The sequence below is a fragment of the Hemicordylus capensis genome, chromosome 2 (assembly GCF_027244095.1).
Source record: "Hemicordylus capensis ecotype Gifberg chromosome 2, rHemCap1.1.pri, whole genome shotgun sequence".
NCBI lineage: Eukaryota > Metazoa > Chordata > Lepidosauria > Squamata > Cordylidae > Hemicordylus > Hemicordylus capensis.
Window position 1 is genome coordinate 299,366,222 of NC_069658.1, and position 27,926 is coordinate 299,394,147.

The 27,926-nt window shown below is 44.2% G+C and overlaps 1 long non-coding RNA gene across 2 annotated transcripts; it reads left to right on the top strand.

The window, feature by feature from the left end:
* The first annotated feature begins 364 nt into the window (after nt 1-364).
* LOC128346960 (uncharacterized) lies at nt 365-27,117 on the top strand. Of its 2 annotated transcripts, XR_008317319.1 has the most exons (4): nt 365-429; nt 2,406-2,460; nt 14,938-14,997; nt 26,999-27,117. It is a non-coding gene; the product is annotated as an uncharacterized LOC128346960 (long non-coding RNA). The 2 variants fall into 2 exon arrangements; XR_008317320.1 differs by lacking the exons at nt 365-429; nt 2,406-2,460 and adding an exon at nt 11,387-11,500.
* Nucleotides 27,118-27,926: the final 809 nt, after the last annotated feature.

Consider the following 27,926-nt stretch of genomic DNA (forward strand, 5'->3'; position numbering starts at 1 on the left):
GTGCACTCCTCCCTCTAGCCACTCCCCATCCTCCTCCCTTCCCAAAGTGGGTGACGGGGGGTAGGAGAAGAGGTTACTGGTTGCAGAAAGGGCTCACCAGAGACAGGTCTTGCTGGCCTCTCCTCAACTGTAAATGGTGTTCATCAACATGGTCAAGACCATGGGGCTTGCAGTTTCCTTTATCTCTGAGCTCAGTTCAGTATGCTGAGGAAGCTACAATCCCATGCTCACCAACAGGGAAATGACAGTCCTGAGCATGTTTAGTAGCATGATTTCCAATTAAGGTGTAATCAGAGTGGCTTCTCCTCTCTCCTGGAGCTATCTTTGCCTCTTTTTTTCCCTCCCACTTTTCAGAGCCACTGCCGGTAATATTGAGCTAGATGGACAAAATATCTGACTCAGCTACTTCCTATGTTCGTCCATTCAAAGGTAAAGGCGTTTGTTTGTTTGTTTGTTTGTTTGTTTGTTTGAGGAGTGGTGGCTTGGAAAGGGGTAGGGAGAGAACTGGCAGAAATCCTGGCTAGTGGGGCTGAACAACATTTTGAGCCAAATCCATATTTGAAAGGTCTGGACCCAGGTAGTAGGGGCAGGGTTTTTTGAACTGGTAGAGTTCATATTTTGAACTTACTCAGTTGTGAATTCTCAGGCACTCAATTTCTATTCTCATTCCCTATTTTCCATCCAGTTTCCAATTCATCCTGCCCACAAAGTAAGGGAGGAGCAATTATGAAACAGATTTCAGTAGCACTTCCTAGTTTGGAGGTCTAGTGCTCTCTCAACTTCTCATCAAGTGGCATTATAAAGTAACCACTGAAGACCTAAAGGCAATCCCAAATTTTCCACATGATGCTAAACTGGATTTTCCTTGTCTGTAGAGGCTGAGGTCAAATAATTTCATTCCCACTCAAGTACATTCTATGTCATTGAACTTTTAAAAGGCATTTAATTAATGTCTCAGAATGGCTGTGAGCGAATGTTAAACAAATTAGTAAGAACACACTGAAGTGTATTTTTCGTGCTGGTGAAAAGTGTTGGCATGACAGCTCCACACATGGAACACCATGCTAAAATATGAGCAAGGCAGGTCGCCCCACCATTGTTGTACATAATTGTGGTGTCAGTGGGGGCACTCCACTGTACATTAGCTGTGACTAAGATCACACACAACTAATGGTTTTCAGCAAATCATTTGCACACAGACACACACAAAATAAACCCTGCCCATATGAGTGGCCTGTTCACATGAGCGGTATCATCTCTCATTAGGATTCCATAAGTGAGGCACCTGGAGGATGCAGGCATTGCCACTCAAGGAAGCTGCTACTGTCCATCTTTATATTGCACTCATCAAGCAAGCAGACCACACGTGTTATTTGCACATATAAAAGATCACCTCAACTGGCTATAAGTAAAAATATGGCTATAAGTAAGAAAAATATGACCTAATTGCAGCTGTCCATATGCTGTGACAGTGGCAGATTGCCTTTAAATATGGAGTTTCTATAGTATTTGTTTGTTTGTTTGTTTGTTCATTCATTCATTCATTCATTTGATTTATATACCGCCCTTCCAAAAATGGTTCAGGGCAGTTTACATCAAAATAAAAACAATTAAAATCAAAACTAAATAAATTAAACAGTTAAAATCATTTAAACATTAAAATAATTAACATTAAAATAACTTAAAACCAACATTGAAATCATTTAAAACCATAAATGTAATTAAAAGCCTGGGTGAACAATTGTGTCTTCAGTGCCTTTTTAAAAGTTGCCAGAGACGGGGAGGCTCTTATTTGGAGCACATTCCAAAATCCAGGGGCAGCAACAGAGAAGGCCCGTCCCCGACTAGCTGCCAAACGAGTATATCTAATTATTGTTAAATTTTTAGGGAAATGTAGCTGGATCTTGCAGCTGAATCTCCCCCACCCACGACCTAGGTAGGCTGGGGGCTTCTACTCTGCGTGGTGACACCTGCTGAAGCTCGTTTTGCAAGTGCATGGGACAAGGCCTTCTTCCAGACTATGTAACTTGCTCTCAGTTGAGATCTGCATGGCTCCCTCCCTCTCTCCCAGTCTTTTGATCCATGCTTTTGGCCAATGAGTTGTCCCCAGCTCTCGTTTGAGAGGTTGTAGTTGTGTCTGTTTTATTTTGAGGATGTTTTTATTAAAATCTTATGATTGTTTGCTTTTAACTTCTTGTTCACTGCCCTGGGGTCTTAGGACAAAGGGTAGTTTAGAAATGTATGTATGTATTGAAGTTCATTACTTTTAGACACCCAAAGCAGCTCGCGTGGTGCAGAACCACCAATGGTATGCTGCAAAGCATGTCAGTCACTGTGAGTCAGGTCAATAGTTCATGTATGTCAGCCCCATGTACTTTAATTGGCAGGAGCTTTATTTATTCCAGATAACTGAAGTCCTTTATCAGGAGAATTTGGGTGAATGAGCATAGTGCCTATACAGTAAGTACAAAGCTTGTGTTCAGCTGTTGAGCTATGGTCAGTTGTAACCACCACTATCACACTATGATGGTATTTCCATTGAGAAATTGTTGTTACTGCTTTCTGTCCTTTCCCCATGTTCACATCTTTATGGAATGGTTTGTCACTTGTCTTTCTATCCCTATGTTCATAATCCTCAGTGGTGCTTGGCAGCGTTCCCTCTAACAGGGATTCCCAGATGTTGTTGACTAAAACTCCCCAAGCAAAAGCCATTTCAGCTGGGAATTCTGGGAGTTGTAGTCAACAACATCTGGGAATCCTTATTAGAGGCAACTGCATGGGCTCATCCTTCCTCTTCTCTAGTACTGTGATTGCAAGTTTGAATCCCAGGTAGCAGGGCTGAGAGAGACCACCATCTGAGACCCTGGCATCTTGGCTACTGCCAATCAGTATAGACAATACTGAGCCAGGTGGACCAGTGAACTGATCCAGAATAAGGCAGCTCCATATGTTCATAATGGCAAAATTTGGATGTAATGCAAAACCAGAGTTAAGCAGGACAGAAGCTGGAACTCCATTATGTCCAAATTAGTGCAACCATCGTTTCAAGCCAAAAGTGACCTGCAGTTTGCCCTGCCAAACTCCAGTATGAACTTTCACCACCCCAACCTGAGGTTTGGCAGCAGCAACATTACAGCCAAACATGGATGCCATCATAACTGCAGTTTCGTGATGATTTTGGAATTGCAATAATAGAGAGTGCAGCCCAGACCCTCCCGGGGATGCGGTAGCTCTATGTATGCCATGGCTCTCGATGTCCTCTTCTCAGCCAAAGTGCCACGCCCCCACCATCCTCCTCTCTCCCCACCATTCTGCCTGGCAACAGTGATGCATTCAGATAATGTAAAGACAAAAAACACAGCCCCACGCCCCAGCAGGGCCATCTCTAATGGATCACAGCATTCCACAAAAACTCTTTTTTGCTTTTGTCCCTAACAAAACAATGCCACTTGCAGGGTAACCCGTGCCATTGTCCCACCCACATCCAACATAGGCAGCCTGGCACAGGAAAGGTATTGCCTGCTGCCCAGCTGTGCACAAACAGCAGCCCCCATTGTTGGGGTCCCAGGCAGATGGAAGGTGATGGGCATGGTGTGCCAATGCACCCACAGCAAGGGCACTCCTCTTCTGAAGTTGATCAAAAGAATTTGCTGCTGTTAAAAGCAGGGGGCAAAGGTGGCCATTGCTGTGCTTTCCCTGCAGCATTTCAAAATTAGTTCTCTGCTGTCAAAGTGCTATCTGGCCAGTGTGAGGCAGCTGGATTCCAGTGGGCTGCCGCCGTAGGGGTGCACAGTATATTTTCAGCACACACACCTAGGTTCATTCAACATTGGAGTGTATCTGGGCGTGGATGCTAAGATCGAGATGGGGGAGGAGGGCCCCTTCACCAAGTTGCCGCAACTCCCATTGTCCTCCTCATGCATGTGCGTCTCAATTGTTAAGAACATTATTAACTTTAGAACCAGCGGGGATGCTTAGATGAGGGGCTGGCTGCTCGAGAGGAACCTTCTTCTGCTCCAGAAACAGGGCACAGATGTTGAGCCAGGGGCCCTTGAAGGCCACCCTTAGCCATGCTTGCGTCCCAGCCTTGTTCCTCCCTACTCTATGAATCATCAATGCCCCCCCCCAGTTGTCCTTGGTGGTATCTACTGCCCTGCAGCTGCCCCTTTGTTTGATGCACTCTACTGTGCTACCAGGAAATGTCTGCAGCTGATACTCTTGATGGATCCTTGAAGACATGAGGGCAATGTCCCTGCACCTGTCCCTATCCCACATTAAGTTAAGTAGTAGCCTGGCCACACCCATACATGTCCAGTCCTGCACGAGCATGCATGCAACAGGCAGCCCATTGCATACAGCCACCTCGGTTGCCAAGCACGTGACCACAGGAGTTTGGTGGCCCATGACCTCTACTTCCATGTGGATGCCAAGGTGCTACTGCACAAGCAGCCATGCAGTCCCAGCAATCTGCTCCCACAACATCAGCTGGTGGCACTGGCACTGCCAGCACCACGGGGAGCAATTAAGCTGGGGACGCCTTGAGAAAGGTCCTGCCGAAGCTCTGGACAGATGAGGAGACCAGGGTCTTTGTGCAACTGTGGACAAGCGATTGGGTGCAGGCCCAGGTGCAGAACCAGTTCTGCAATGAGGCCAGGTACGGCTGGAGCTCCAGCCAGATGGCTCTCCAAGGGTACCAGCACACTGCCAACCAGTGCAAGGAGAGGCTGCAGCACCTCAAGAAAAAGTTCAAAGAGGTGGTGGCCATGCACAGCAACCTCTCCCGAGTGGAGCGCAGGACTATGGCCCACTATGACATGCTGGTATCCATCCTGATGGAATGGAGGGACGTCATCCCAGGGACAACAGTGGGATCTGGGCACCTTTTTTCCAGGGAGGCAGTCAAGGCCTAGCCAGATGTCTACTCTTTCAACTGTCCAGGGGGTAAGCAGGACCACTCAACAATTGGCTGCAATGACTAATGCCCCAGCACTACCGGCCACTGCAACTACCACCCCTGCCCCACTGTGAACACAGGCCACATTCATGTGACCATGACAACTTTCCCTCCTCTTGCCATAGAGGTCCCTAGCTCTTCTTTTGAGACTGCATTCGCCTCTGCCCAGCCTATTGGCAACAACTGCATTGCCCATACCCACCACACTCTCCAGGGTGATTGAGGTGTCCACAAGCTTCGTCATCTCTCTGGCCCCTCACTTGGCAGACAGGTGTGCCAAAGGGCCAGGGAAACTTCAAAGGATGCTGGCAGCCACAGAAAACCCATCCTTGTCCAGTTCATGGACCCCACAGGGCATCCCCTACAATCTGTCCTCTATCCCATCGACGGAACTCCCTCCACTTCACCACAGCCCTTTTACTTGTAAAGGGGAATCCTTGCCAGGATCCCCTTTACAAACATGTCTGTCGAGCCCTAGAGCTAGCTCAACGACTGGACTGGGCACAAATCCGTTCTGGATTCAAGTGTAACCGGGCTAGCCAGTAATGTTTTTATCCCCACAAGGAGGGAATCAAAGGTCTGGGTACTTGGCATGTGATTGGTGGGGGGGAGGCCCCACACACAGAGAGAAAAAGGGTTATAGTCCTACAAAAACAACAAAGTAGGTTGTGCTGGAAGGGGGTCAAATATGGGCTATGCCCATACACCTTATGGGCATGAAGCAGTAAGGAGGCTGTGGTGGCCCCAGAAGCAGCTGGCCAAAACCATGCTGCAGGCAAGGCATGAACAATGGAAGCCTCTTCCCTGGAACACCGCAAATTTGTTCCCATGGCTGTGTGAGTTAGGTGGCACTCCGGTCCACCACTGCCACCCCGAATGCCCCAGCATGCAGAATTCAATCCACCGCAAGGGCGTGCACCATCACCCGTCCTCCCTGCCAGCAAGAGATGAAAAGCTTTGCCATGGTGGGCACAACACCCAGCATTGTGGTCCACTCCACACCATTATGCAGATGGTTCTCAGCACCATGGAGGAGGAAGCAAGACAAAGAGCCCAGCAAAGGAAGCTTGTTTGCGGTATTTGGGGCCCACAGGGGCAGCAGCTGCCCAGGGGGAGGCTGAAAGGTTCTTTACAGTCTCCATGAGATTCAAGCGCTATAGGGCAGCTGACAAAACAGCCCAGACGCATGCAGCAGTCCTCTCCTCTGCTTCCCACGTCCTGCAGGATGATTGGACAGGGGAAGGGAGGTGGGTGCTGCAAAGGGATGACAGCATCTGGAGGTCAATAAGGATGTGGACAAGTTGGATTACAAGCACTTTCAGGGCAGCTTTAGGATGTCTCAGGCAACCTTCAACTTCCTGGCAAGTGAGATGGAGCCCGAGCTCCCTTGGCAGGACACTGAGATGCACAGCATGATGCCAGCATGCAAGCGGCTTGTCATAACAATTTACAAGCTGGCCTCCAATATAAACTACCTGTCCTTGAACAACCTGTTTGCAGTTGGAAGATCCATCATCTGCGAGATAGTCAAGGAAGTGGTGGACCTGCTGGTGGAAATGTTCCTTGAGCACATGATCTGCTTGGGTGTCTCGCAGGAGGTGATGTCGGAGTTCCAGGAAAAGGGGTTCCCAGGTGTCTTTAGCTGTATAAACCGCACACACATGGAGATTTTAGCACACACACCTTCCCAACGCCATGATGAGTACTTGTGGTAGAAGCACTACTACACCATGACCCTGCAAGGTGTGGTGGACACAACAGGCTGGTTCATGGATGTCTGTGCCTGGATGTCAGGCAGAAGCCACAGCTCTGCCATTTTCTGGACCTCCCCTGGTTGAACACTGCACCCATAGAGGTGGGTGAGCAATGGGTAAACCAGGTGATATTTGGGGACCAAGGATACTTGGTATTTGCGGACCAGGGATACCTGATATTTGGGGACTAGGGATACAGCCTCTAGGAGTGGATAGTCACCCCCTACCATGCACCCAGAAATGCCCAGAAGAGGAAATTCAACTAGTGGCACAGCAGCATGAGTACTGTGGTGGAGCAGGCATTCAGGAGGCTGAAGGCCTGGTGTTGTGTGCTCTACACCTTGCTGGAAAAGGGGGATTGTCAAAAATTGCCTGCAGTGCAGTTCCCTGCAGTGTTTCTTGTAACAGGGATTCCCAGATGTTGTTGACTACAACTCCCAGTATCCTCAGCTTCTTTCTTTCTTTCTTTCTTTCTTTCTTTCTTTCTTTCTTTCTTTCTTTCTTTCTTTCTTTCTTTCTTTAGCTTGTATACTGCCCAAACCTTTCTCTCTGGGCAGTTAACAATGACATCAAAACAATGAAAACAAATATAAAAGGTTAAAACAGTTTAACAATTTAAAAACAGCATAAAATTAAAACCTACAAATTTAAAAAGCTGAAAAAGCTTGGGTGAAGAGTTAGGTCTTCAGACTTTTTAAAATGCCTGGCCGTTAGCCTTTGGCCAGGGATTATGGGAGCTGTAGTCGACAACATCTGGGAATCCCTGTTACAGGGAGCACTGCTTCCCTGGTGCACTGATGCAGTTAGTCCGGAAGCACTATTCTGAGCTTCTCGCCGCACTGGTGGTTCCTTAGTAAAGATGTCAGCCAGTGTGAGGTAATCACACACATGTGAGAAACAGAAAATTTCATGTATTTAAACAAAGGAAACATCCAAGTAAACTGGAGTGACACAAATGCTTAAGAGAGAGAGAGAGAACTAATCAGTACATGTTGCTGATTGTGGATTGTTCACAGAAAAACAAAATGTCAAAGTCCTCTGGGTCTGGCTTTTGTCCAGGATGATTCTTGCTACTGGAGAAATTGATTGCAGTATCCAGCTGGGTTATAGTCCTGATAGAAGACCTTCTTCTGACAATCAATCTAGGAATCCTCCACTTGTGCTCTGACAGCTAAACACCACATCAGAGTTGTCACCTGTGCTCTGGGCTTGCAAACTGAAATACCCATCTGTATGAATTCTCTGATTCTCCAGCTCAGTTGAACAACTGATCAACTGAAACAGCCTGTTCTCACGACCCCTCAGCATGTGGTTGACATGTTTTTCTGTCAGCACATATTGCTTTTCTGTGATGCTGCTATCTGCTGATGTGGTCATGGACTGGCTATTTACCACTCCATTGCAAGTGCTCAAAAACCTACTCTCAGGGTGACATGCCAGAGCTGATCCATGAGTGTACCTCGCTGATCTTCATAGCATTGTCTCGCCGCATGGCAGCTGTTGAATCTGGAGGTCAGTATGGACTGATTGAAAACAATGCCTTCCGTGCACTGAGGGGGTCATAAGAAAAAAGCCCTAAATCTCTACTGGTTGAAGGCCCAGCTAATTAAGTGTTCGAAGTTACTATGATCAAAGCGCTAAGACAAAAGCCATTAAAAACAACAATGTAGCTTTAATTTAAGCTCAGTGAACTGTTGAACAGACACTGGTGTTTTGAACTATTTGCCAATCTCTAATGTGGACCGCACATTGGTTAATAAAAATCTATTCATGTATGATTTTTTTTAAATTTGCTGAATGGCTTAATGTTCCCCATGCAGATCAAATAATAATAATTTTTAAAAAGACAATTCAAGTGTGAGTGGATAATCGGATGATTTTGCTCCCAGTTTATTTTTAATTCCTGGTAGGCGTGAAGTAGGAAATGAAAAACCTTTTTTGACGCTTGAGCGACTTGGATCTTGAAAACAGACAAGATGAAGTGACTGATACAGTGCTTGGGTTTTAAAATTCTCCCTCTGTCATTATCACAGTTAATAAGAAAAGCCAGGGAGGTTGCCCAACATTGAAGGCTGGGACACCACTTCACGTACCCCATGAGATAATATAATAATTCTCAAGAAAGCTCAAATTCATTTATACATGGAAGGAGCTTGGAATGCTGGGTAAATGAAGATAGCAACAAAATGTCCTTGGAAAGAAATGGGGTTGGATTAATGATTTAAGCATCCGATTTCAAATGCTTTAGGTTTCTTTCAAAGGAAAGTTCACATCCCAGCAGGACTGACTTGATCCTTCTTTATTCCAAGGTCCAAAAGATAAATTGAGTTCCATTCAATTCCCTGTGCGTGGGTCTTTCAGATAAGGTCTTAAACCCCAAGCACCTCTGTGCTTTGCATGGACATTAAAAATCCAAGGAAGCATTCCAGTATGAACCACTCAATGTATTTATCTTGCTTCACTTTGGAGAGTGCAGGGGAAATTGCACAGAGCTTGAAAGCAAGCAGCTTTTAAAAGAATGCTATTACTGGGTGTGGGAGTGTTACTTGCCCTGCAGACTCTTGTACATCTTGGGTCACCCAGGATTGTTACTGAGCAAACAGAGGTGAAATGAGTTTAAAGTGCTCTTGGATGTCTTCTTTTAAAATATCCACATTTATATATATATATATATATAAACATACCATTCTACTAAACTAACACCTTCGTAGGCCCTGGGAAAGAACAATCTAGTGTTGTTTTTATACTATATGTGTGACCTTGGATGATCTAACCAATACATCACAGCACAGGCAGATATAACAGTGATGTATTTAGTATACTGATGAGTGGATGTCTAACAGATCCATAGTAATATGTGAGTGAAGCAGGCATCCTTAAGGAGACATTGGCAATTGCTAGGGAAGACACAAATTGATTCCTCAGCCCTCTGTGGCCTGGGGGGTGTGTGTGTGCGTGCATATGTATTCACAAGAAAAAATAGCAATAAAATAGCAAAAAATAAAAATAAAAATAGCCATCTTATGGTTGACTTGGACATTCAGAAATGGAATGTGGTATGGTCCTTGGGCTTTGTATCAGAGCCAATCAAATGGTGGTTTAAACCCCTGAAGCTCAATGGGTAGTCTTAGTCAAGTCTCTATCTCACAGTCTACTTAATTTCACAAGGATAAAATAAGATAACCTCCAAATATGCCACCTTGAGCTTCTCAGAGAAAAAGTCAGATACAAATTTGATAAACAAACATATAAGTTAATCTCAAACAGACTGTGCTAGTTTAATTGGCATATAATAGTTGGTGGTAGAACTTCTGTACCCACTTTCTCCCCCCCCCCTTCTTTTTTCTTTTTCTTTTTTTTTTTTTAAAAACCCCTCTTTGGCATATAGGAGTTTTATAGATTCATTCATGTGGAGGTTTGTTTTTCCTTTAAAGGAAGTTTTACACCAGGTGTTAAACTACTTTATCAGCAGGAATCTATGTATGCCATGTTCCAGATGAATGTTTGAAAAGAAATAGGGCCATAGTAGCAAGTCAAAATATGATTCTTTCTCCGTGAACAGCCATCTGTTTTGATAATGACTCCCTCGCTTGCTGTACTCAAGAAGATTATACTTCCAATGCATCATGGGAACCACTGAGCATGAATTATGGGTAGGGATGCTTGTGGGGTGGTTGATTTTTTAAATTTCTCACCAAAGTGGCTGAATGATTGAGGACTGGGGATGTTGTATGAATGTAATACCCCATGAATCCAAATGCCATCAGGAATAATTGTGTGCGTACACAGTTTGCTGATCTCTCTGAGAAGTTTGCCTTTTTCAAGAAACTGGAAGTCGAAGGATACAACTAACCTAATCAGATGTGGTTTAGTCTCCGTCATTAAGTCAGACCAAATAAATGAATGAGAAATGCATTTCTTCTAGAAAATGGGTTGTCCACACCAACAGATGTTGAAATCTGTTGTGTCTGTAGGATTAGCAGGGAGCAGGGAGGTGTAGAAAAAGAAACATTGGCTCCCATAATAACTCATATGCTTGGCAGCCAGAGGAGCAAGGCTGGTAAATGAATTCCATTATAATAGGGTAGGTATTAAATATTTGCCTGTACTTGAACAGGAGGTCCTTTGTTGCTAATTACTGAACAATGTTAAAGGAGTTCGAATGTATGTAAACTCTATTGTTTGCCATTAAAATGGGGGGATTCTTTTTCTTCTTTTTTCACACTCATTAGTTTCATACATTTCAACTGAAGGGCTCAGTGGATTAATCACTGTCCTTGAGAAATAAAAAGTGATTAATTTTAATGCATGCAAAGTTAGGGAAAAGAAAGAAGCCAGTGGCCACCAGCTCACTGGACAGATTGAATGTGGGAAGAAGGGTGGGTCACGCTTAGGCTTTTTTCATTATCACAAGCTATTCAGGAGCAAATTGACTTGGATGCACCAGGGAGAGTGAAGGCCACAGGAGTGCCAGGGCTTAGTCTCACAAATCTCCATAATCCCTGATCGGCCTCATCAAAGACATTCACAGATGCTTCACGGGACACCTGCCAGTCATGTTAAGTTTGTTATCCCAAAGAACGTGTCACTTCCTCCAGGCTGAAGAAGTGCAGCAGAATTAGTAAGCAGCATCTCTAGCCACTTATGCTGTGCCTTTCTTTTACTTCAGGGAGCTAAAGGCAATTGAAGGAAATATTAATCCTTTGCTGCCCCCGATTCCTGCACACACCTGCCGAGTCTAAGTACGCATGGCTGAGTGCCGACTAGCACGAGGAATTACTGACCATGGGAGGTAAGAGCATTATAAGAGAAGATTTGTCCACGTTATAACTCTCTCTGGATGATTCAAGTAAATCCATATTAACCCCCTGCCCTCCTACCGTGGGTTACCGGTATTAATTTTCTGTTTCAGGTGAGCTTTGAATTATGGGATCATTTGGATATGCCAGGACCAATGCAGAAATTACCCAAATAATCAGAGCAAATGTACTCAAGAGTAGAAGAGAAAATAGCTGATTTAAAAGTTTGGATGGAGAAATTTTATGGCCGCCATCCAACACAGAATTAAGTGTATTGAAACCCATTGAGATTAATGGGTTTAAGCACACCTAACTCAGTGTTGGATAGTGGCCATTATTTCCAGTCAGTGAATAGTGAGTGTTTCTGGATTTCCTGGATTGACCATAATGTATAAAATAAGGAATGTCCAAAAGATTTTTATGTGATCATGGCTTCCCAAACGAACTTATTCAACTCCCACATATAGTGCAGAAGAGCCAGATTTAAAATTACCTGCGGCTTTTATTGATAGAAGAAATTCATAGTGGTTTCTTCCTGAAATGCAAGTGATCTGCCAGTTTTAGATACAGAAAATGTTAGTGATTTTTTTAAAAACCCATCAAATTTAGCATAGGAAGTATGGAGCCAGCACATCTATACAGTCTGCAGGATGGTGTTTTCTTCATTTTCACCCCCTCTGATTAATTGGGGGGAGAGATTCTAATCTGCAATTCAAGCTTTAGTTGACTAATCTACTTATCAAATCAATTAATACCGACAAAGCAATTTTCTTTCTTTATCTCACCCACATCTGTGAGGAAGATCATTGCTATTACAATTTCACAGATGAAGTAATAAGAGCAAGAGATACTAGTCTGCTCAAGCCCCACCCCTCTCCACAAGAATCCATGGTGGGCGTTGCAGTTAGAGATACTAGCAAAATACCCTAAACTCAGGCTCAGAGAAAAATATGGTAGGATTGAAATAGTGTTGGGGGCACCCGTACCCCAACATTAGACCCAGAGGTACCAACCCAGTGCCTCTGTCTGATTCCACTTTATTAAGGGGTCGATTAATGCCTGAATTAAGATGACCTAACCAGTACATGACACCGAGATCTCATGACTGCCTGGTAAATGATTTGTAAAGGCAGGGGTTATCTAGCATTGTTTATCAGTGTTTGTGGAACTCACAAGAGACACAATGGGTCCTGCGAGATTACCAGTCTCACACTGCTGAAATCAACTTGCTCTCCAGTAACCCCTTTACCTCACCGACAGGATGCTTCTGCCTTAGTCAACTGTATTGATTAACTCGCCTCACACATGTACCCCTTTTTGATGTTACTTTGAATATTCTTTTGTTATAATTGCACATTAGACAGAGGTACACAAGAAGTAATTTAATTGCTGTCTCACACAAATAGAACTAATTCTTTCACTAACTCCTGACTTTTAACATTCTTGGGACCAAGAGGCAAATCCACTTTGGAAATGACAATAGAATAATACTTTGCTAACAGGAGATGAACTGAGACCCTGTTTACCCTGGACTGAGCTGTAATTAAAAGACAATATCCAGAAGGTAACAGCAAACTGTCACCTTTTTGGGGACCCAGGAAGGGTGAGGATATTCTGAATAGACTATGGAGATCAAAGGGAGAAGCAACTGTAGAAATGGAGCAAACCAAACAGAGAGGGAGCAATCTTGCCTAACAAGTATACTTGCTCAAGAGCCATCCCAGAGTTTGCTGCCAAGCCACGGGGTAACAAGCAGGAACTCTGTCCATGGACAGGAACTGTCTGTGACTTCTGCTGTGCAGTGAGAAGTCAAGACTTCCCCAGCCATGGTGCTCTCACTCTCAGCCTCGCTCTGAGCAAACTGCCTGCTTGACTGCTAGAAGATTGCATCACTCTCAAGCGCCTGTTTCCAGCTACAGCCTCTCTTCTTCAGCTGAAAGCCCCACCGCTCTCAAGCCTCTGACCCTGGTAATATCCTGCTCCACAAGCCTTGGATCCCTCCATCCTCTCCCCTCCTTCTCCTTCCCCCCACTTCCCTCTATTAATTCCTGATCTCCCCAACCCATGCCAGTCCTCAACCTTCCTCAACCCCCCCCCCTTTTCCGCCTATATCTGAATTATATTAGGCTCCAGGAAGATTTACTACACACACATATGTTAGTTAGGAACACTGGGTGATTGTTGTTGCTGGCTAGGGTTGAAATATTGTTAGTAATACTGATAGATTGTTCTGCTTTCTGCTCAGTTAGATTGATGTTGCTATTCTTTTATACTCAATAAAGCCCATTGAATCATTTAGGATTGCTTTGATCTTCTTTCTTCCTTGCGCCCAGATCCTACATGGTCACTATATAAAAGAACTGGTCACTTGGTGACACGGATGAAACAGGCCTAATTTTGTATGCTAGCTAATGAGCATATTTAGTGTACAGATCAGGCCTGGTTCACAACAATAGCCCACCACAAAAGAGAGGTGAGCCATTCAGGTTTCCAAAATTCTTTTACATTGGGAGTTTCTGCACCCCTCCCCAGCCTTCAACACTCTCCCTGTGCCCCCCCCATCCTTCATAAGCACACTCCCCTCTGCCCTTTACATCGTGCACCTCAGTGATAGCTGGTAAGCTGGAGCAACAGTAGCTGTGGATAAGAGTGGAAATGAGTAAGATATTGAGGCTATTCACACATGTGGAGGAAACCGGGCTAAGGGAGCCCAGCCCAGCTCCCTCCACGCATGTGAACTGCCGGGAGCCATATGGCTGCCGGAGGTTAGCCTGCTTAATTGCTCCCCCTTAAATGTCAGAGACCATTGGTCCATCTATTGTCTACACTGACTGGCAGTGTCTCTCTCAAGATTTCAGGGAGCAGTCTCTCCCAGCTGTGCCTGGCAATGCCAGGGAGTGAACCTAGGACCTTCTGCATGCAAGACTTGTAATTAAAGAGAAGGGAGTATGTTTCTGAAGGAGGCTGGTGGGGATGCTGTTTTGGGGAGTAGGATTGGAATTTTCTGAGCCTTGAATTGTCCTGGGGAATTATCATATTTTTCCCTGATTCAGGGAGACGATATCAGACAAGTTGCAATACAACTTGATGGGAAAAGGGGAAGGCTTGCCCATTTCTAACTGCAGACTAACACTTTCTTTACACCAAATGAAACTAATTTCTTGTTACCAAATGCAAGCATTGTCAGGATGGTTATAGAGGTAAAACTTAGTCACATATACACCTCTAGACAATCAAGTTTTTAAATCTTGCTATGAGTCTAATTTCTGATACACCAAGGCATCAAACATATTTGTTTAGATAGCATGCTGGGGAATTCAAAATGAATATGAGTAGATTATCAAGTACTTTTCATGAGGGGTTCATGCAGTTTGCTTAAGTGATACCAAATGCAAGATAGATTTATCACCTCTCATCTTGCCTCTGTTAGGTAATTACCTGATGTGATGAGAGAAAATAATCCGTGATACCAACAGCCAGAACAGCTAAAGTGAGTGAGTCTGTGGGTTCTTCAGCCAGCTGTTACTAAGAACATAAGAACAGCCCTGCTGGATCAGGCCCATCTAGTCAAGCATCCTGTTTCACACGGTGGCCCACCAGATGCTGCTGGGAGCCTACAAGCAGGAGTTGAGGGCATGCCCTCTCTCCTGCCATTACTCCCCTGCAACTGGTACTCAGAGGCATCCTGCCTTTGAGGCTGGAGGTGACCTGTAGCCCTCCAACTAGTAGCTGTTGATAGACCTCTCCTCCATGAAGTTATCCAAACCCCTCTTAAAGCCATCCAGGTTGTTGACTGTCACCCCATCCTGTGGCAGAGAATTCCACAAGTTGATTATGCGTTGTGTGAAAAAGTACTTCCGTTTGTTGGTCCTAAATTTCCTGGCAATCAATTTCATGGTTCTAGTGTTATGTGAGGGGGAGAAAAATGTCTCTCTATCCACTTTCTCCATACCATGCATGTGAGGGGACAGGTAGGTGAGGGAGAATATGTGAAGGCACAACAGATGGGCCATATGAGAACTAGAGGTGACAGTAACTTGAAGAACAGTCTCTGACAGCATGTAGAACTGCTGAGGATACTGTAGATCTCTGTGAGGATTGAATGGAGGAATAAAAAGGATTTTCAGAGGTACAAAAGTAGGCCTGTTTTGAATAACGCAGACATACTGAAATTCTTACCAGGGTTGTTCAGGCAAGATTGATATCCCATTTCAAGAGCCCTTCTGGGAGGTTTCTTTCTTTCCTCATCCTCTCCCTTCATTTGAAGAGGCAAAGACTGGATGCTTCTGTGAGCCAGAAGCTCCTGAGCCTTCCACTAATGGAAGTGCCCTCCATCATGCTTACAGCCTTCGCCTCTTCACGTGAAGGCTGTGAGTGTGATGGACTGCTCAGCAGGGAAGAGTGAGTGACACACCAGGCAGGATTCTCACCTCTTTTGGAGGCTATACTTGAGTACAGCCTTAGTTTTAAAATGTCTGGATGGGGTTGCAGATAGTTATTCACACATTGAGGCTGTTCACATTAGGGACGGGCAAACAGGTTCAACATCAAATGTGTTGGATGTCAAACCTATTTGGTTTGACGGTTCGGGGTCGAACCCAACCATCCCCTATTCAGTCCGACCCCAGACCGAATACCCACCGACTGTTCAGGGGGTTCATGGATTTTTTTAAAAAAATCTATCTATCTATCCACTTACCCCCTTTGGGGGAGTTGTTGGAGGCGGCAGGGGGATCAGCAGAGGACCCCCCTCCCCCTGCCAGCCACCTGGCCAGCTCTTTGGCAGGTGCGGTGGCCTCAAAATTGGCCACTGCACTGGAGGGGGAAGGACCAAATAGGCCGTAGAGCCGGCCGAATGGCTGGAGGCGGCAATAAGGGAGGCTGGCGGGGAAGGGGAAACTTCCGCGGATCCCACCACTACCTCCAACAACTCCCCCGTAGGGCGCAAGTAAATTTTTTTTTAATTAAAAAAAATGTTTGCAAACCCCTGGGGGGGTCGAGGGGGTGCCAGACTGAACTGGTCCGGTTTGGGTCCGGACTCAAACCAAACCGGACCAGCCGGTTCCGTGCACACACCTAGTTCACATGCACACGCAAAACTGGGCTAAAGGAGCCCAGCCCTGTTTTGCATGCACACAGGAACCACCAAGATCGGGCTCGATCCTGGCAGCAACCCCCCCTAAGTAGCCTCCCTCTGATATGAGGTTAAGGGAGTGAAAGCTTTTATTTGCTCATGTGCTCATGTGTCATCCGTGGCTGGCACACTAAGTGGCGAGGGGGATCCCAATAATGCCCTGTGCACTCGTGTAGTGCATTACGGGAGCTCCAGGGGGCAGGGCGGCACACGGCAGTGCATCCTGGCACCCCGACCCTCAGAGCTGCAGGGAGCAGCTGCTGGTCATCTGGGCGGGCAATCCAGCTGCCCAGGAAAGCAAGGGCGATTGTCTGCGGGGAGGATAAGTGTAACCTGCTCTCGCCGCAGACCACCCCGGAGCTCTTCTCACTGATCGTGCGAAGAGTTCCATTATGTTGCACACAGGCACAACAAAACATTTCCTATCTGTACCATACCTTTGAGTGGCCTGCACCCAGGTTCACTTTTAAAACAAACACAGGTACAGTCATTCACACAAAAACATGTATGAATGTTCTGATATATCTACACTCCTACGTTAGGGCTCTGATCTTAAGCCTCATTGAAATACAGCTGGGCAGAAGAAAGGCCTCCAACTTTTCCCTGTTTTTAACCAGTCAGCTATACTGAGGTGACAGGAGAGGAGCTGAAAGTCTGCCTGGTTATCCAGGGGCGCTTCATCTCAGTTTTATCACTTCAGCCTCAGACTACATCACCAGTCATACCCAGTTTTCAAGGCCTCGGAGATTCTATTCTAGCAAGAAGGATGTAACAGAAATATATAGACATGTATCCCTGGGGATTTCCCTTTTAATGGGTGGGCTTGCCATGGTGAAATATGAATTCCACATGCCACAGGAACCAAGGCTTGCAATTAGGATCCTCTACCAATTGCATCAAAGGCAGCCAGGCAGTAAGAAGTGGAGCTGTAGCCTCTCTCAGCAGGAAAGCTTGCTTAGCATCTATTACAACAGCATGGTTATCTTTGTTGTTGAAAGGAGACACTATGATGAGCTATGACAGACTAATTGAGGTTTACAATTGTAGTTAACTGCAATGAACACTTGGAAGATTTTAAAGTAATTTAAAATGGCTTCCTAAAATCATGCTTCTCTTCCCAAATCCACTTCATTCTATTGTTGCCCTTAGCAGCTTGTAGCTTGGACTCCTCTTCTGTCAATTTCCATATTACCCTTTTCTTTTGTAGGTTGCTTGTTAGGGTATGGTTTACTGCATGTGTCTTAGTCATGCTGAAAAGAAAGAAATTGAGGCTATTCACACGACCTCCAGTGGGGGGCGGGGGGCGGGAGGCATTGCAGAACTTACCTTCTCCCCAGACGATCCTCCCACGTTGGTGGGATGCGCAGATCGCACTCCCACACAACCCATGCTGCTTGGAGCACGATTCTGGATGCATTGTCTTGGCCTGCAGATATTCCACAATGCACCACACACCAAGGTTAAGGGCGCAGTCATGTCCTTAACCCTTGCTAAAGCCTGGGGTTAAAAGTTAGGTGGGTGGGCAGTGCCTGGGTTAGGCTGCTCATGTTATTTGAGGTGTCCCCCTTAGCCTTGTCATGTTATTTGAGGTGTCCCCAAAAGACTTGCATGAGTTTTGCAATGAAAGACAAAAAAAGTTGTGCCTTTTGTAAATGTGTAGGAGGTAACACATTTTTTCTAAAGCATACAAAACATTACCTGAAATATTCTTTTTAAGAAGGCTCATTCAGGAAGACTTGGATAGGCAGAATGCCCTAGTCTTAATGGCTTTAATATATAATGCATGTATGCATAGTTTGATGCACATAGTTGTCTGTCTACAAGATGCTACAAGAGTCTGTCATGCACCTTTTGCATATCCATCCATTGGTCCTCTCCTCCTAATTGTCCCAGGCTGCAAGTTATGCCTGCTCTGGCTGACTAGGGAGGAGAATGAGGGAAGAGAACTAGAGTAAAGTATAGGCCAGGAGCTTGGGGAGGAGAGGGACGGGTGGATGGATACCCAAAAGGCACATCCAAATGGCCTGCAGTAAGTAAAGCAGTAGTGGCCAGTGAGTGCCACTCCAGGGGAGGCTGTGAGTAGAGATGTGAAGGCCTGGTGGGGGGGGGGATATTTCCCAGAAACAAACAAACCCCCACCCACCTCCCCCAGGACTTTACATCTCTAGTGGTGAGGGTGGGAGAATATAACTTTAAACGGTGATGAACTTGCCTGCCACTGATTCCTGAAATGCTCTATAGGGCTGTGTCACTGGCTCCAGCTTCCCACAGAGAGGCTGCCTGGTGCCCTGTTAATCAGTTGGCCTCTTTGCATGCATGGAGGCCATTTGAGGGGTTAGCACAGTCAAACCTGCTTTGCTAAACCCTAAAACAGCCTCTGCACATGTGCAGAGGCCAAATGAGCAGGAGGGGATGGGGTATCCTTCCTGCTGGGGCCAGCAATATAGCCCCATAGAGCATCCCGGGAACTGGTGTAAGTTCACCACCATTTAGAGTTCACCTCTGCCCTCACCTTTCCCCCCAGAGCAGCGCTCACCAGCTGCTATTAAAGAAAAGGCTGGTGTGGAACATAGGAAGCTGTCATAACACCAGAAAAATGAGTGATGAAACTGCTCTGGGACAAGCCTTCATAGTAACAACTTCACGTCCTGTGCTATGCTACAGTTCCTTGTAAAGGTGACTAGTATTGGCTCCTCCTATCTTCCCTTGATCACACGGAATGCTAGGTAACAATCCCACAAGTTGTCTGTGGAATGTATTAGATCTGACATACAGCTCAGAAAGCAGAAAATAATTGGCACGTGAATGCAGCAATAACAAGATCAATAATAGTGTTATTAGTGAGAGTAATGATGACATTTCCCACCAGGAAAAGAAATCACTGTGATTTTACAACCCCACCAGCCCCATTTGCCAAATTTGCCCCTTTTAGGTCTCCCAGTAGCTTGCAAAAATAAGATTCCATCCAGCTAATGAACACAGAGTTTTAGTAAAAAGAATCCCCGCAGAAGTGTCGCTGACATCCACATTAATACCAAATGAGTTAGCTGTGATTGATGTAATTTGAGTGAACACCAAAGGAATTAATAATGATTAGGGCCATTATTTTAAAGCATGAAGGAGAGGGGGGAAAGAGAGAGAGGGAGAGAGAGAGAGGGAAAGAGGAAAACAATTAGAGGTCTTCAGTGCTTATCTTCACGGTATACTTCCTGCAATGATCATAGATGATATTACGCTTATTAATCAACTATGGGATGGGGAAACATACATAACGAGCATGTATCCATGCAAAGATTAATAAAGACTTGCCTTATTTGCTGAAAGATGCTGCTGGGTTTTGTTGCTGCCTTTTACAAGCAATATGACCTTCGCTTTTACCATTCCAGTGGCTAGAAGAAGCCTAAGAGGTCATTCATTTTTTAAAAAGAATACATTGCCGATATGGAGTCAAACTCCCATGACTTTAGCACACTAACAGCAGGAACAATGGCCCTGTAGGTCTTCTTAACCTTTCAGTGACCTCCCTAACCTTTCTTACACAAAGGATAAAACAGTGAACAAGGTCAAATTTTAATGATCCAGTATAATGCCTGAGCATCTCATTGACTGTTCTTTTGAAATAGATAGGGATACTGAAACATTGCTGGAAGATTGTTCTGACTCCTGGTATGAGGCTAGATCAAATATTTGCAATGTACTAAGGAAGGAAGGCTTTTACTTTTCAATCATGGGTCAAGAAGTCCTGAATCAATAGTCCAAGAGAAGTCTGCACTAACCACTTTACTTCTGTGTTGTTCACATGCGTGCTTCTTTCAAAATCAAGACTAGCTTTGCCAGATCAGATAAAGGCCCACCTAATGTCCAGCATCCTGGCTCGCTGAATTCCTCTGGGGAGCCCAAAACTAGGGCATGGAAGTAACATTACCTATTCCCGGCACCTAGTACTCAGAGACACACTTTCTTTAAGCATGGAGGCCTTGTCTAGGTAACATGGCCTTGTCTAGGTCTAGGTAACATGCCCCCCCCCGCCTTTTCTAATCGGTTCCAGAAATCTACCTCACACTGCCTTGGAAGAATACTGAAAGACAAGATGAAAAGGATGATCTACATGTTTGTCTTGCCTGACAAAACTAATTGGCCTCTGATGCAAAATTTTGCATAATGGCTTTCTAGTGAGATGGAAGTGTGGGGGAGCACAGAAGTAGTTTGTATTGTCCCTGAATACAACACTGTTTGATAAATGAGAAAAAGAGACAGCGGCTAGAGTTTGTGAGGTGGACTCTGTGCTTAAAAGCGTGAGCCAAAAATATTCTCTCAGATATATTTATTTATTTAACATATTTTTATACCACCTGATATGTGCATCTCTAGGCGGTGTACAAAATTAAAACACAAGTACAAAACAAAATAAAAACAGTTAAAATCACACAAGATAAATAAAAACAGTATCATAAAATAAAACCAGATTAAACAGTTTAAAATTAATTCAGTTAAAAGCCTAAGTTGCATCTTGACAGTCTTCCTAAAAGCAAATAGAGAAGGATTATTTCAGCAGGGAGCATATTCCAAAGTCCCGGGGCAGCCACAGAGAAAACCCAGTCTTGAGCCGCCACCAAACAAGCCAGTGGCAATGGTAACCGGACCTCTCCTGATGATATCAATAAGCAACAGGGTTGGTGACAAAGAAGGCACTCTCTTAAGTACCCAAGTCATTGAAGGTTTTTATAGGTAATAACCAGCACTTTGTATTTTGCTCAGAAACATATCAGCAGCCAGTGCAGTTGATTTAAATCCATGTTATTTTATTTATTTATTGAATTTATATACCACCAAGTATAAAAATCTCTAGACAGTGTACAGAATTAAAATATAAAATATAACACATTTAAAATTCATTAAAAGATAAAAATCATAGATAAAAACACATTAAAATTCAAAAATCGAATCTCAGTTGAAGTCCTGGGAAAACAGGTATGTCTTCAGGGTCCTCCTAAAAGCAAACAGAGAAGAAGATGCTCTTATTTCAGCAGGGAGCATGTTCCAAAGCCCTGGGGCAGCCATATAAAAGGCCCGGTCCCAAATTGCCACCAAATGAGTTTGCGGCACCCGTAGTCGGACCTCTTCAGATGATCTTAATAGGCAACAGGGTTCATGACAGAGAAGCTGCTCTCTTAAATACCCTGGACTTAAGCCGTTAAGGGCCTTATAGGTAATAACCAGCACTTTGTATTTCGTTGGAGAACCTATCAGCAGCCAGTGCAGTTCTTTTAAAATCAGTGTTATATGGTCCCTTTGGGTAAACCCAGAGACCAGTCTGGCTGCCGTATTCTGTACCAATTGTAGTCTCCGAACTACGTACAAAGGCAGCCCCACCTAGAGTGCATTACAGTAATCAAGCCTAGAGGTTACCAGCATATGTACCACCATTTTACGGTCACTAGTCTCTAAGAATGGATGTATCTGGCGTATCAGCCGGAGCTGATAAAAAGCACTCCTCTCCGCAGCCGGCCACAGCCTATATGGTCCTTTCAAGTTATCCCAGAGACCAACCTGGCTGTTGCATTCTGTTAGTTATTTTTTATTTATGGTCAATAACCAAACAAAACAGCACCTGAACAGTAAGTACAAAATAAATTTAAACACCAGTTTGCAAGCATCTTATTTTGCACACCACGGCACAATAACATGCGATTCTGTAAGTAGTCTCCTCTTGGTGATCCGCTAGAAAGAAAGCAACATGATAATCATCAGAAAGCCCAGAACATTTTTTCATATAAGGCTCAATCCAAATGGAACCAATTGATTTATAAAAGGAACAGTGAAGCAAAACATGAGCTATTGACTCAACCGCGCCTACACCACATGGGCAGTGGCGATTCCTTAAAGGGACTCTTTTATATCTTCCCTTGAATACAGCCAAGGGAAGAACATTAAATCATGCCTGGGGAAAAACTCTTCTCAACCTTAATGTAGACAGTTGGGTTAAATAAGCAGCAGGCGCTGGGTAATTTAAAAAACTGCCACAGATATTCCTAGGAGCAATCAAACTAAGGTCTCTTTGCTTCTCTGTATCTAATGCCTTTTGTTTGAAAATCTTATTGGCTGCATCGTGCCTTAAAGTGCGTATAAATTGTTCTGAGAAGCCACATTTACCTAGGATGGTTTGGACATTCTTTATCCAGGGAGACTGAAAGTCATCCCTCAAAACTAGTGGAACAAGGCCCGAAGAGTAAGTGTGAAGTGTGAGCCAAAATGTGACCGTGCGCAACCGCACCTGCACCACAAACCTAATCATTCCAGATTCCAAATGTAAGGCCGCATTTGGGACACATCTAGACAGCTGAAAAATGGCTCGCAAAAAGTGAAAATATCTGAGCTCCATACAGCATCTGCACCAGGGTTTTAGCTTTAAAAACCCTAAGTGCCACCGGTATATAATGGGCTCCTTTAGTATAGAAGAATGTTAATATCATAGCCATAGATCTCTGGGCATTAGCAGCTGCATACCTGCAGTGAAGTCGCCATGATTATTGCGCATGGAATGCCAGGCCAAGATATTTATAGATTTTAACCTGTTGAACATTTCTTCCATTAATTACCCAGTTATGGATCTTCCTTCCCTTGCTAAAGACCATCATCTTGGATTTTTGTGTATTAATAACCAGAGATTCCTCTTCACAAAATAATGCGAGTGATCTCAAGACTCTTTGCATGCCAATGAGCATAATAGATATTATCACTGCATCATCAGCATACAATAGTATAGAGATGGGTCTTCCTGCTAATTTAGGTTGGTGTAAGGCAGGGTCATCAAGATAGGCAATTAAGAAGTTAATATAAAAATTAAATTTTAAAAGGGGCCCAAATGTTTAACCCCCTTCTGTGAAATAATTGGGTTTGAAAGCTGGCCCTGGCTATTAGATTTGACTCTCAAAAGAGTGTTTTCATAAAGTGTACGAATCAAAAGGAGCAAGCAAGGATCTATATTGGTCTTGGCAAGTTTGCTCCAAAGAAAATTGAATTGAATTGAAGGCAGCCTTGAGGTCAATACATATAAGGAGGAATTCTTAGCAGTATATTTTTCCACCAGGTGGTAAAGAACCATGGCTTGATCCAGAGTGGACCGGCCGGCTTGAAAGCCGGCCTGTTCATCTCTAAGTACAGAATACTGGTCCACCCAGTCAATGAATTTGGAACACAGGTGCCTCACATACAATTTACTAATTATACTCAAGAGGCTTATTGGGCAATAGTTTGCAGGGTTTTAATGCTGTCCACCATCAGAGCAATAATGGCCATATACCATTCCTCGGGAATACAACCCACCTGATCTATATAGGTGAAAAGCTTGGCTAAGACCGGTGCCCACCAATCGATCTCTGCTTTCAGTAACTCCCCTGGGATCAAGTCTATACCAGAGGCCTTACCAGATGGCAATTGAGAGATCAGACTAGTTATTTCATGGGTCGTAACTGGAAGTCAAGTTGGTAAGCTATCCAGATGATATGGACGAGGGGAGGAACAGAGCATATTAGCTGCATAGAAAGCTTTAAAGTGAGACGTCCAGCTATCTACAGTAATAAGATTGCCCAATCTGGGAGGACCTTCCTTGATACTTGGCGCCACTGTCCTCCAAAAGGATCAAGAGTCTTTTGACCTAGTTGCAACGAGAAGCCGTTCCCATGCTTCCTTCATTGCCACGTGCTTTTTATCCCTAATTAACTTGTTTTATGATTTCTTCCTCTCCACTATTCCTTGAAGCAAGCCCTCAATTGTGTTGAGCCTACGTTGGTTAAATTTAAAAATCAAGATTTTCTTTGCTGCAATGCAATCATGGTCAAACCAGCCATGATGTCTATTCCTCTTATCTGTATACCTATTGGTTGACTGTCTCAGGCAAGATTGAAGTTTCTGAGTAAGTTTACAATAGTCAGCCAACACATCCGAATTATGTGAGTCAGATAGTATAGAAATACGGATAGAAGACATTTCTTCTGACCCTAAGAGAACTCTAACCTGATTTGGCAAACGTGGAGACCACTTAACCTTCATATAACTTAGACCTTCATATGAGGTAGACTGCAGGGGGGCTTCATAAGAGGCTTCCCTCCTCCCAACGGACCCAGGATAAGAGTGAGGGGGATATGGTCACTCTCTACTCGCCCTTCAATTCTATATTGCAGCAGTAGATTAAGAGCCTCCCAAGATACATAAACATAGTCTAGTACACTCCCCTTCAAGCCTGACCATCATATAATTTCACCTTCAAGATCATCAAATGTTGCCTCATTTAGACCAAATACATCTAGGGATTGCATTGTTTGTGTCAGGAGAAGGCCCACTTGGTTACAACCAAGATCTTTTGAGCATCAGGGAAACAAAGGGTTCGGAAGGTCTCTCTCTGGGAGGGCGGGGAACCTTGGTGAAATGTATAAAGATAGTTATCGTTAGGCCCCAGCCTAGCATTAAAATCACCCCCTACTATACACAAAGCATTTGGAAATTTGGCCGGTAAGGACCCAAGATAGTCTTCAAGGTCCTCCCAAATCTCTTTGAGGCTAGTGCGCAGGTTTGGGGGTGGAATATAAACACTTGTAACCAAAAAGGAATATTCTTTCAATTAAAAAAAATTGAGTTAGCATAATGTAAGTAAGGGACCAGCTCCATCACCTCTGCACATAGCTTATAAGAGACCAACAACCCTATGCCCCCTGTTGATCTATCATGATGAACCCCATGAAGCTGCCAAACCATAAAAGGAGAAATTCTTCAAGGGTAAGGGATCCAGGAGCCACATTTCCTGAAGTAAGTTAATGTCAAATCTCTTTAGATATTCTAAGAGGGAGATATCATGGCTCTTAGAACCCCAGCCTGCAATGTTCCAGGAAAGAATTTGCATTACACTGCTGTTTGGCAGTCATTGGGAAGACTGTTCAGACCAAGGGGAGATCGGCTTGAGAACATATTACAGCAGAATCAACAGGCAAATTCTGTTCTTGAAAACGAGTTACAAAATGTTGGGTTGGAGAAGAGGTCACAGGAGAAACACAAGGACAATCCCCCAACTCCACTGTCTCTTGTGGTCCAAGCCCTGGCATCTCATCTGCTTTCTGAGAGAACAGGGCCAACGCTGGTAATGCCAAGGAGGAATCCAGAGGATCAGGTTCCTCAGGATACTCAAGCAGCTGTGGTGAGTCCCTATTCCTCACCCTGTGTTGGACTCTCAATTTGATTCATATCCTTGCCACCGACATTTAATGAATAGAATTCTGTATCTGATTGCACTTGAGGGATCACACATACTGACTGAGACAAAGTGGTCACCAGAATCCTGTCCTCTGATTCCCCTAAGACTTCAGGGTTATCCAGTACAGGTGCAAGGGGGCTCTTGCCAATTTTAGGCATAGTATACATATTCGTCAATGGAACGGAAATTTCTTCTGTCACAGGGCCTTCTGTCATGCGAGCCTCAACAGGAGCAATCTCGTTCCTATCAGAAGCACAGTTGTTGGGTTCTAAATTTATCAAGTTTTTAGTTAGGTTGTGATTAGTGTCCACTGACCCTAAAGCTGTTCTACATACTCCTTGGGTCTTCGATCAGAAGGCCTGAAGATCCCTGAGGGAGACAATAGCTTCTTTAACCCCTACTGTTGCTTTAGAAACATCCTGAATTGCACCAATGATTCCAATAGGGAAGTTTAGTGCCTTCTGTAACAATTCTGTATTTAGTGCATTCTGTAACAAAGAAGCAGTTCGAACTAAATTCTTAAGGGGCATCCTTCAAGCCCCCAGAGGCACAGCTAATGTGGCTCTTCGTAGAGAGGTTGGGGTTACCACCTTGAAAATGAAAATCTGGTTTTGTATAATCAAATTCTGGCTCCATTTGGTTTTCTTCTCAGTCGGTCTAGTGCCTTTAGTGCTAATTGACAGCTTTACATCTAAATGGGAAATAGCTCTGAAAATGAAATTGCATCATCTGGGCACGTCCCAAGAAAATCTTATAGGGAGGGGTTTAGATCAGGCAATATGTTTTGTCAGGCAGCGATTACTGGATATAGATCTGCAGGAGGAGTGTGAACGACTACCAGAGGGAATGTATATAGGCTCCCAAAATTTCAGTCACAAACTGGCTGAATATTTAGATCATATGTTTTTACCTAAGTTTAGGAGAGCATTGACCCTTGCACGCTTGAATGCCCTTCCTTCTGCACTCTTAGACAGGAAATATAAACAAGTCCTGTATGCATTGTGTCGTTGCCCTTGTGGCTCAGGGGATATAGAGTCAGTTGTTCACGTTGTTCTGTATTGTCAATTTTATAGGGATGCTTGTATTAATTTCATTGCTTCTCTCTTGTAGAGTCATCCTGGCCATATGGATCAATTTTACCTGGATTTTTTCTGTCATATTTTAAATCTGTTACCTCTATTAATGTGGCCAAGTTTTGTTTTGTTGCATCCAAACTTCGTAGAGCTTGTATTAGCAATTTGAATATTTTGTAAATTATAAAATTTAAATGTTAAGCTGGTCTAAGGACCGTAATAAATTTACTACTACTAACAATTGTAGTTTCTGGACGACATACAAAGGCAACCCCAAGAAGAGTGCATTGCGGTAGTCAAGCTTGAAGGTTACCAGCATATACACCAGTGTTTTAGGGTCATTTACCTCCAGAAATGGACATAGCTAACGTATCAGCCAAAACTGATAAAAAGCGTTCCTGGCCACTGCCTCAACCTAAGAAATGATAGAGAATTTTGGATCCAGGAACACTCCTGAGCTACCTACTTGATCTTTCAGGGGGAGCATAACCCCATCTAAAACAGGCAGATCCAAACCATCTCTCGGGTCTTGACCCCCCAAAGTCAGTTCCTCCATCTTATTTGGATTCAACTTCACCTTTTATCCCTCATCCAACCCAATACCACCTCCAGGAAGGCATTTAGGGAAGTTATGTCATTTCCTGATGAAGTTGATATGGAGAAGTTGATCTGGGTGTCATCAGAATATTGATAATACTTTAAGGAGGCTCCTTAAGACAAGAGGCATCCTGCCCTCCTGCAGAGGAGCATTTATATTATTTACCAGACCCTCTCTGATATATAAGATTATCAGATGAGATAAGCCAAGTTGGGCAAGGGTCAAGAGTGCAGGTTGTAGGACGCACAGTCTGAAGCAGTTTGACCACATCCTCAGGAATCACAAACTGAATGTGATCCATTCTAATCCTATAAGAGGAGTTGCTAGACACTTCTATAATAGACTCTGCAGTAACTGTAGAATCCAG